This window comes from Nicotiana attenuata, unplaced genomic scaffold, assembly GCF_001879085.1.
Source record: "Nicotiana attenuata strain UT unplaced genomic scaffold, NIATTr2, whole genome shotgun sequence".
NCBI lineage: Eukaryota > Viridiplantae > Streptophyta > Magnoliopsida > Solanales > Solanaceae > Nicotiana > Nicotiana attenuata.
In genome coordinates this window covers 40,130-48,214 of record NW_017670638.1, presented here as the reverse complement: position 1 = coordinate 48,214, position 8,085 = coordinate 40,130, and the positions used below count along the sequence as shown (strand labels likewise).

The 8,085-nt window shown below is 41.8% G+C and overlaps 1 long non-coding RNA gene across 1 annotated transcript; it reads left to right on the top strand.

Moving 5' to 3' along the window:
• The first annotated feature begins 22 nt into the window (after positions 1–22).
• On the top strand, positions 23–603 carry LOC109241773. Its single transcript, XR_002070290.1, has 2 exons — positions 23–136; positions 265–603. It is a non-coding gene; the product is annotated as an uncharacterized LOC109241773 (long non-coding RNA).
• The last annotated feature ends 7,482 nt before the right edge of the window (positions 604–8,085 follow it).

Sequence of the window (8,085 nt, the reverse complement as noted above, 5' to 3'; positions counted from 1 at the left end):
TATTGATTTCTTTGTAGATCCTCTTAATATTAGAATCAGATATTTGGATTTGGAGGAACAGAAACAGCTACGTATAAGCTGAGCCGTTCATCCTTCGGACAAGCTCTACTTGATATTTTTCTCGAACTGAATAGTCGTGAGTCGAGATGGTTATCTTTAGCCTTACAGTATTTTCACATATTTCCTTATAATTTTGGTCTTAACATTTATTATTTTATGTGTTGACATACCTATTAATTTCAATATTTTCAATTATTTCTGCAGGTGGGATTAAAATCGTAAAGGAAGGATCAAAAGATCAATCGCCTTCACACCCTAGACTTGACAAAAGAGAAATTGCTGTTATAACGGAGGAGATGCAAACAAAAATAGAGAAACTTCAAGATGACATAAATAGCATAAAGCATCAAGATGAAGTGTCAGCTAAGTGTGCCAATGGATTACATTCCCTTGAGTTCTTAGATAAGGCTATCAAGAGTTCAATGCCTACAAAATGTTCCACTTCTATAATTTTTATGTGATTTGCAACTGCACCTGTATAATGCATGTATTAATATCTATATAAAAGTTTATTAACGTTATGCTCTGTGCTTCTTTCTAAAACTGTATACTCTCTCAAGTGTTTGGTGGCTTAACACAAACATCATATTAGTATTTATTTGTTCGACGTATCTCAAGAATTAAGGATAACTAAAAATTCTGGTACTATCATTTTTCGATATCCAAATTATATCATAAATAAAGTTCCCTTAGCAATGCAATCATTATATCAAACCTTATTTCCCCTCTCGCATAAAATTTAAACGAGAGGTACAAATAACTGAGAATGAACATATATTATTTTTTCCCCGTAATTAACTTACTTTCATAGTACCACCAACTCAATATTTGTAGGTACTAGGTACTCTACCTTCAAGGAGCTTAGCAGAATTTCTTGACATTTGCTCATTTTCAATTTTCGAANTATATATATATATATATATATATATATATATATATATATATATATATATATATATATATATATATATATGGCAAGTTTTTCTTTAGCCTGACACATGGTAAACACACATTCCAAAGCAATAAAAGTTTATTTTTGTCTTCTAGCTATTGTTCAAGGCATTACTCATTTGTTCTCTTCCTCGCTCACGACCGAGCTCGTACCGAGGGTCCAACCGAGGGCGAGTTCCACTGTTCACCACTAACATTAGGCTTGGTCATTACATTGTGCTTGGTTTGATCGTTTATTTTGTCGTTTATCTGTTATTCTCATTTATTCGTATTGAGTTGAACTACGTATCCTTTAAACCACGTACAAGTTTAATTGTTACTCATTTTTGGGGTAAACAGTTTGGCGCCCACCGTGGGACTAAGGGTAGGGGTGTACAAACCGAACCGGAAAACCGCACCAAGCCGATTAAAAAATCCGACTAAGTTTGGTTTGATTTGGTTTGGTATTGAGTTAAAAACCCGAACCAAACCGACATATAAATATATAATTTTTATATATGCTTTTAAGACTTTATATAGAATTTTCTTTAAAAGATGTCTAGAAATATTTGGAATTATCTTGCGGGATATAATATTTAATAGTATATGAAGTGCTCCATATTTATTAACCTTAAATAATGGATTGTTACTGAAATGCGTCAATCTCTTTGTTCTTCCATATTCATATCATATGTTAAAATCTTTATCTTTTTCGAATGTGAAGTGATTATTAATATTTAGGTATCATATTGATTTTATGTTTAATTACTAAATTCGATTAACCTTGAAAGTGTACATCAACGAAACATTATTGTCATACAACTAAAAAAATAACTATTATGTGTTACTAAGAAAATTCTCTCATAATAATATTTTAATAGATAATATATTTGTCAATTTTTATATTTTTACTAAACATATAATTACTTATCAAAAATTTAAGAAAGTAAGATTAAAATAATATTTAAGTAACAAATTAAAAACCCGAAAAATCCAACAAAATCGAATCAATTGAAACCGATATAGTTGGTTTGGTTTGGTTTTGATAAAAACCAAACCAACCCGGTCCATGTACACCCCTAACTAAGGGTATTAGTGGTAATTTGATATGGATCTTCATAACACACTCTATTTTATGCTTGTTCTTTGAAATCTTAGTTCCAGGTCGGCCTAAGAATGTCAAACTCTCAGTCCGCTCACTTGAACGTTGACGCCGAGTCAGGCCATCACGGCGAAAATAATAATATGGTGCCAAATAATGATGCCCTCTTGCCCATCCCAATGGTGCCCCAGCCGCCGACCCGGTCGATGCTAATTTGCAGGTGACCATCAATTTCAATATACCAACTGATACCGAAATAGTGTTCGCGGGGGACCTCGGCCAGCGGCCCGAGAAGCGCTAGAAGGTGAAGGTGATTGGGTAAGCCTACGATTGATTTTTGAAATGTTGTAGGCTCAATAAGCAACAATAGCACAGCTGCATAGCCAAAGCCATGCCCCTCACTAGGTCGAGCCTGAATAATCTCGGGTAAATACTTGGAGAGGAGAATAAGGCAGCGTGAGACCGGGTGAAGCCAGAGTCCGGAGAAACTTCTGAGGTAATGAAGATGCTCAAGGCATTAACAAAACGGGTGGAGTCAGGCGAGAAAAAGATTGAGGCCAACGACAAGAAGGTGGAAACGTACAACTCCAGGGTTGATCAAATCTCAGGAGCACCTCCGATATTGAAGGGATCGGACTCCAAATTTTTTATCCAGAAGCCCTTTCCCCCAAGCGCGGCACCGAAGTCGATCGCGTAGAGGTTTTGAATGACCGACATTCCCAAGTGTAATAGGACCACGGAGCCAAATGTGCATGTAACCTCATATACATGCGCAATCAAAGGGAACGACTTGGAAGATGAATAAATTGAGTTGGTGTTACTAGAAAAGTTTGGGGAAACTTTGTCCAAGGGGGGCGATGATATGGTACCATGACTTGCCTCCAATCTCCATTGACTAGTTTGTTGTGCTTGCAAATGTTTTCCTAAAAACCCATACTTGAGCCATCAAGATCGAGACCAGAAAGTTAGACCTTTTCAAAGTCAAACAAAGGGATAATGAGATGCTCAGGGAGTTCGTGTCAAGATTCCAAATGGAAGGGATGGATCTGCCACTAGTTGCGGATGATTGGGTCATTCAGGCAATCACTCAAGGGCTCAACCCCCGAAGCTCTGTGGCCTCTCAACAGCTAAAACAAAATTTTGTGGAGCACCCGGCGGTAACCTGGGCCGATGTCTCCAACAGGTACCAATCGAAGAACAGGGCCGAAGACGACCAACTCGCGCCCCTTCTAGATCTGTTTACCCCATCAGAGTGTATGATAGATCTAAGAGGGTCATTGATTAGGATCCAAGGCTGGTCCAAGATTAGTATCAGCCATACAACGAGGATTGGAGGGGAAACAAATCTAGGCGTCATCCAACTGAGAATGAGAAGAGAAGTGACCGAGGGCCGAGCGGCTAGGGCCTATGAGCAAGAGCGGTTTTGACAGGTCGCTCGGGAGTAGGGAAACACCAAGATTATCATAGTACAATTTCAATGTGGACACTGCAAGCATCGTGCCGGCCATAGGGCGTATCAAAGAGACCAAGTGGCCCCGACCATTACAGTTTGACCCTTCCTAGAGAGATCCTAATTTAATGTGTAAGTATCATGGCACTCACGGTCATAGGACCGAAGATTGCAGGCAGTTAAGAGAAAAAGTTTCTCGGTTGTTCAACAATGGGCACCTCCGATAATTCCTAAGCGAGCAAGCCAAAAACTACTTCAAAAACAAGGACGCCAATAAACAGGTCGAACAAGAGTAGCCTCGGCACGTGATCAACAAGATCATTGGGGGAGTCAATGTCCCCCAAGGGCCAATGATGAAGCGCATTAAAGTGTCTATTACAAGGGAAAAGCGTACCTGGGATTACGTTCCGGAATGATCTATCTCGTTCAGCGACGAAGATGCCGAGGGCATCGTGCAACCTCACAACGATGCACTAGTAATATATGTACTTATCAATAAATCTCGAGTTAAACGTCTGTTGATTGATCCAGGTAGCTCGGCCAACATCATCAAATCGAGTGTCGTAGAGTAACTAGGTTAAAGGATCAAATCATACCGGTGATCTGTGTATTGAATGGGTTTAACATGGCGTGTGAGACCACGAATGGAGAGTAACTTTGCTGGTAAACAATGCCGGGACAACCCAAGAAACGAAGTTCTACGTGATCGAAAGGGAAGGTACAACACTTTGTTCAGAAGGCCATGGATCCACAACATGTGGGCGGTACCCTCGACCTTCACCAGGCGCTAAAATTTCCGACTCCGGGGGGAGTCGAAACAGTCTACGTTGAACAACCTGCCACAAGGGAGATATTTGTTATTAATGAAGTAATCCTGGTGCCCGCGGTCTCAATACCGAAAAGTGCATAACTGACCAAAAATAGAAGAAAATAAATAGCAATCAATGGTACCGGCTTCAGCCGAACCGGAGAAACAGGAAGAACAAGGAGCAGATAATGGGGACGACTACAATGTTCCGAGATGTTTCATAGTGCCCGATGACACCGACGCCACCAAATCAACGGTCTAGGAGTTGGGGCAAGTTATATTAATTAAGCATCTACCAGATCGAAAGGTATACCTGGGCAAGAGGTTATCCCCCAAGGTCAGGAAAAAACTTATTGATTTTCTTAAAGCTAATGCCGATTGTTTTGCCTGGTCCCTTCTAGACATGACAGGGATCCCATGGGAGGTAACCACTCACAGAGTTTGGATCCGAAACTCAATCCGGTCAAGCAGAAGAGAAGTCCACAGTCCGAGATCAAACACACGTTCATCAAGGATGAGGTATCCAAACTTCTAAAAATAGGCTCCATCTAGGAGGTTAAATATCCGGATTGGTTAGCTAACGTAGTGGTAGTACCTAAATGGAAATAAACTGAGGATTTGTGTAGATTATAAGGACTTGAACAAGGCATGTCCAAAGGATTATTTTCCTTTGCCTAACATCGGTCGACTGAATGATGTGATGGCCGGACACGAGATACTCAGTTTTCTCGACGCCTATTCCGAGTACAACAAAATTCGGATGGATTCGGGTGACCAAGAAAAGACCTTTTTCATAACAAATTTTGGCACTTACTGCTATAACGTAATGCCGTTTGGATTAAAAATGTTGGTGCCACATACCAACGCCTAGTAAACTAGATGTACGAAGAACAAATAGGAAATCAATGGAAGTTTATATTGAAGATATGTTGGTCATGTCCCTCCGAGTAGAGGACCATTTGAAACATTTGCAGGAAACCTTTGACATATTAAGGAAGTATAACATGAAGCTAAACCCGGAGAAGTGTGCATTTGGGGTCGGTTAGGGAAAGTTTCTCGGGTTCATGGTGTCTAATCGTGGGATATAAATTAACCCCAATAAAATAAAGGCCACAGAGGACATCACCGTAGTCGAAGACGTCAAGGCGGTTCAAAGGTTGACCGGGTGGATAGTCGCATTGGGCCGGTTCATCTCGAGATTGTCAGATAAGAGCCATCGGTTCTTCTCACTACTGAAAAAGAGAACAATTTTTCTTAGACTCCGGAATGCCAGCAAGCTTTAGAGGAACTCAAACGATACCTATCGAGCCCCCTTTTGCTACACACTTCGAAGGCAGACAAACATCTATACCTCTACTTGGCGGTTTCCTAAGTGGCGGTAAGTGGTGTCCTGGTCTGGGAGGAAGAAGGTACCCAATTTCCTATAAGTTATGTTAGTAGAACTCTAGGTGATGCCGAGACAAGGTATCCTCACCAAGAAAAGTTAGCGCTTGCTTTACTAAGCGCTTCTAGAAGCAAACTAAAACCATACTCTAAATATCACCCTATATATGTCGTGACCTCCTACCCGCTGAGGAATGTCATGCATAAGCCTGAGCTCTCAGGCCGGCTGGCCAAATGGGCCGAAGACATCAGCGGGTATAATATCGAGTACAAACCCCGGACTGTCATAAAGTCTCGAATTTTGGCGATCTTTGTCACCGACTTTACGCCGGCCTTGTTACCCGAAGTCGAAAAAGAATTGCTACTCACTTTGGGGGCTAATTCTGGGATCTTGACCTTGTTCACGGACGGTGCCTCCAACACGAAGGGGTCTGAGCTCAGTATCATGTTAAAACCACCTGCGGGTAGCTTAATTAGACAATCTATTAGAACCGTAAAATTGACTAACAATGGAGCCGAGTATGAAGCTATGATTGCAGGTCTAAAACGGCCTAAGAGCCTCGAGGCCTAAGTGATTGAAGCCAAATGTGACCCCCTCCTCGTCATAAAACAAGTCAATGGAACATTCTAAGTTAAAGAGGAGCGGATGCGCAGGTACATAAATTGCAATTAACCCCTACATCAATTCAAGGAATGGACTTTACGGCATGTACCCCTAGATCAAAACATTGAGGCCGATGCACTGGCCAACTTGGGATCGTCTGTCGACTCCGATGAATTCAACTCGAGGGTAGTGGTGCAGCTGATGAACTCAATGGTAGAAGAAGGTCACGCCAAAGTGAACTCGACGAGTTTGACTTGGGATTGGAGAAACAAATACATAGACTACCTGAAGACAGGAAAATTGCCATCAGATCCCAAAGAATCGAAAGCCCTACACACCAAAGCTGCCAGGTTTAGTTTAGTGAAAGGGAAATTGTTTAGAAGTCCTTCTTCGGCCCGCTGGATAGATTTTTAGGTCCGATAGAAACTGAATACGCCATGAGGGAAATCCACGAGGGAGCTTGCGGGAACTATACGGGGGCAGAATCCTTAGTTCGGAAGCTGATCAGAGCCAGCTACTACTGGAATGAAACGGAGAAAGGCGCGAAAGAATTCATACAAAAATGTAACTAATGCCAATGACACGCCCCGATTAACCATCAACCGAAAGAGATGCTTCACCCGGTCCTGTCGCCATGGCCGTTTATGAAGTGGGGAATGGATATCGTCGATCCCCTGCCATAGGCGCCCGGTAAGGCCCAATACATACTACTCATGATCGATTGTTTTTCCAAATGGGTCGAGGCTTAGGCGTTTGAGAAGGTCCGAGAGAAGGACGTCATCGACTTCATCTGGGATCACATAATATGTCGATTTGGGATACTGGCCGAGATCGTTTGCGACAGCGGAAAATAATTCGGCGGCGGCAAGGTAGATAAGTTTTTGAATAAAACAAAATTAAGAAGATATTATTAACACCTTACCACCCTAGTGGGAACGGACAAACAGAGCCGACGAACAAAACTATACTCCAAAACCTGAAAAAGAGATTGATAGTTCAAAGGCAAATTGGAAGGAAATCTTGTCCGAAGTCTTGTGGACATACCGTATAACTTCAAAGTCGAGTATTGGAGCGACCCTATTCTCCCTAGTCTACGGAGCAGAAGCCTTAATACCAGTTGAGGTAGGGGAACCGAGCCTCAGGTTACAGTATGCTAACAAACTGTCAAATGGTGAAGCCATGACTACGAGCCTGGAATTATTGGACGAGAGGCTGGAAGCTGCACTTTTCCGGTTGGCCACCCAGAAGCAGAAAGTATGGAGGTACTACAACTGAAGAGCCAACCTTCAACATTCTCAAATCGGGGACTTGGTATTGAGAAAGGTAACGCAACACACCAGGAACCCACATGATGGGAAGCTGGACCCGAATTGGGAAGGACCGTATAGAGTTACCGGAATAACCGGCAAAGGCTCGTATAAACTCGAGTGGGAAAACGGTATACAATGACTGAACAACTGAAATGTGGCACACTTAAAGCGGTACTACTCTAAGCTACGAACTCAATTCCTTTTTTAATTTTGTTATATTACGGACTAACTTATGCAGGTAGTCGGCCAAGGGCAAACGTGACTATGAGGTCTTAAAGCACGTGTTGTACTCTTTTTCCCTTGAACCGATTTTATCCTGATGTGGGTGTTTCGGCATGGTTTTTAATGAGGCAACAGTAAAACGTGCTACCTTAGTTGTGAAGACTGGCCTTAATTTGAATTATTGATCGTTTGCACCAAATCAACCATATCCGAGCC